General features: G+C 39.2%; 1 long non-coding RNA gene across 1 annotated transcript; it reads right to left on the bottom strand.

Moving 5' to 3' along the window:
* Window positions 1–546: 546 nt before the first annotated feature.
* On the bottom strand, window positions 547–2,997 carry LOC113887777. The gene is made up of 2 exons (XR_003509821.1): window positions 2,928–2,997; window positions 547–2,336 (listed from the first exon to the last, which is right to left on the bottom strand). It is a non-coding gene; the product is annotated as an uncharacterized LOC113887777 (long non-coding RNA).
* Window positions 2,998–3,250: the final 253 nt, after the last annotated feature.

Genomic DNA, 3,250 nt, shown 5'->3' on the forward strand with positions numbered 1-3,250 from the left:
TTTTCAACAAATGGTACTGGGACAAGTAGATAGCCATATGCACCATAAACTGTGATCGATGGGCTTCCCAGGTGGCACTAGTGGTGAAGAATCCATCTGCCAATGCAGGAGATGCAAGAGATGCAGGATAGATCCCTGTGTAGGGAAGATTCCCTGAAGGAGAAATTGGTATCCCACTCCCATATTCTTGCCTGGGAAATCTCATGAACAGAGGAGCCTGGCAGGCTATGGTCCATTGGGGTCACAAAGCCATGGACATGACTCAGCATCTGAGTGTGAACTTTGATCCATATAATGCACTACATACAAAAGTTAACTCAAAAAGAATGAATGACATAAACATAAAAGCTAAAACTATTTTAAAACTCTAGAAAAATTACAGTAGAAAATTCTTGTGACCTTAGGTTTTGTAAAGATTTCTTATATATGACATCAAAAGCAAGTTCAAAACCATAAATGAACAAATTGATGCACTGAATTTCCACAAAATTAAAACTTATATTCTTCTAAGAACACTGTTGAGAGAATAAAAAGACAAGCCATTGATTGAGTGAGAGAAAATATTTATAATTCACAGATCTGCTATTCAGAATTAAAAATCTCACAGAGGTCAGTAGAAAACAGACACTTTAATAAATAAGTGGACAAAATATTTGAACAGATACTTCACCTAAGATACACACCTGTCAAACAAGCTCATGAAAAGATGCTCATCATCATTAGTCATTAGGAAAATATAAATGAAAACTATGAGAAATCACTACACCCGTCTGTGAAAGTCCAATCCAAGATTAAAAAGAATGACCATACCAAATACTGGCAAGGTTGTGGAGGGTGGAACTCTCATATCTCTGCTCTGACTACTCAGGAAAAAAGTTTAGCAGTTTCTTACATAGTTAATTTTACAACCATATGACCCAGCCATTGCTCTTATAAGTATTTACATAGAAAGAGAAAATATATGTCCTGGGAAAGAATTATATACAAATGTTCATAGAAGGTTTATTTCCAAGAGCCCCAAATTGGAAACAACCCAAATATTCATTAACAGGTGAATGGACAGAACAAATTGTTATATATCCAAATAATGGGATAGTTCCACATTACAGGAAAGGAAAGCTCATCTATAGTGACAAAAGTCAGTGGAAGCCTATGAATGAGGTAGGTTGAAGTAGAGATAGAGGCAGAGGAGAGCTTGGTGGGCCAGTTACCTAAGAGCACAAGGAAGCTTTTTGAGATGATAGATATGTTTATTATCTTGACTGTAGTATTAGATTCACAGGTGCATACATATATCAAAACTTAGACCATATACTTTAAATATGCACAGTATATTGCATGTTGACCATACCTTAATAAAATATTTGAAATATATTTATATATTCATAATTCTGATGCAATTAAATAAATCAGGTGAAAAATTCTTACAATTAGGCTCTTGTAGTATTAACAGATCCACATTATATCTTATCAAATTGGTCATGCTCCATATAACCAAAATAATCATGTGCAATAAAATATACCCAACATATTAGGGTAAACTAAATGTTCATTTCTTTCTGAAGTACAGAAATAAAAATATTACATCCCAGGGAAATCATAATTATATTTAACAGGAATTGGTTATTTCAGGGAATGTGGCTGAGTATTATTATGTTAGGACAAACTCTAAAGTAAAAATGCTTGTTTTTAAGTAATAAATTCTATGGCTGACATTTTAAACTAGCACTTGGAAATTGTCTGTTTTTTTTAAAAAACGTCATTATAAAAGGGAAAAAAAAACTATTTGCAGCAGAGAACAATCTACATTATAATGTCAAATTATTAGAAAGTCCTAACTACTGCATATTTGCATACCGATATGAGAGACACAAGGGAATCACTGATTATTATTTTTTATAAGGTATATTTATTTATTTAACTCTATTTACTACAAATGAATGTTAAAGACCAACTGCCTTCCCAGTTGGACAAACAATTGCTTTAAAGCACAAAAAAGGAAAAAAGGCTTCTCTCAGATGGGCCTCAAGGGTGACTGAAAAGCATGTAGCAGCTGATGGAATGTATTCCCACTTTCCAACTCTTTCCCATGAGATCAAAGTAGCTACTTTTAGGCTAGTTTGTGAACCTTACAGAGATATCCCACAACATACTTTTATTATACATATGAACTCATTTGAATCAGGCGTCATATCCAACTGAAGATGTGTAGTGTTGGGGTCTCCTGAGGACCACTGCCCTTAAACCTGCAGTAGTTTCATCAGCCACTAGGAAACTGATCTTCAGAAGCTGTCTCCTTCAGACACCTGATATGAGCAAGGCGATCAGCATGAGGGCTGCACAGGGAGAGACACATCCAACAATCACCATGGTTTACGGGTGTAACTGTGTGCTCCGCACCGTGCTAGGCACTGGGTTATGACAATGACATTGAAACCATTGGGTAGTGATCATAAAAACCAGATGTTACAACGAGTTTCCCACCACGGACTTTTTCTTCTCCTTTTCTCATCTATCCCTTAACAACTAAGTGAAAACGGAATAAAAAGTGGCCAGAATTCATAAAGACGTCCATGATCCCACAATAACCAGAGGGCCATCGGCTTACTCATGTGCTATCACTGAACGTTCTCAGCGGTCCTGTGGGGAAAACATTCTTATCCCCATGTTACAGAGGGGAAAGCTGAGGCTCAGAGAGAGTCGCTACCTGTCTCACCTCCCGCGCTCCTGCATTTAGGAGGAAAATGGCTCCAGGACACCCCTGGAGCACTCACTGGGGCCGGGCGGGACCCCAGTGCTTTACCTACGAGACAGCAGGGCACCGAGACCCAAAATGGGAAAGCGGCCACTTGAGTGTGGATCCCTTTGTTTCCCCATACCCCGGGGCGGTCCAGCGCCCACCACAGGAACTCACTCTCCCAACTCACTTCCAAACAACTGCAGGCGAAACCTGCTCTCCTCGCCAGGCGCTTCTGTCTCCATTAAAAAGTCGTCAAGGTCGCCTTGTGACGTCACGTTTCTATGGTAACCGCCAGGCCCAGGCAGCTCCTCCACCACCTTAAATACCAATACCCTCCCACTCTCCTGCACCCCCTTATCTTTAGCTTAAAGTAAAACACCTCAGCTCTTCAGGCTGCAACCGAGAAAATATACTCATTAGAGCCACTAGACTAGGACCCCGGCAACTAGCAAAAATCTGTCCAGTTTGGAGGGACAAAATATGTGCTTGTGGTTAGAAATTGCGTTTGCT

This window comes from Bos indicus x Bos taurus, chromosome X, assembly GCF_003369695.1.
Source record: "Bos indicus x Bos taurus breed Angus x Brahman F1 hybrid chromosome X, Bos_hybrid_MaternalHap_v2.0, whole genome shotgun sequence".
In the NCBI taxonomy this organism is placed as follows: Eukaryota; Metazoa; Chordata; class Mammalia; order Artiodactyla; family Bovidae; genus Bos; species Bos indicus x Bos taurus.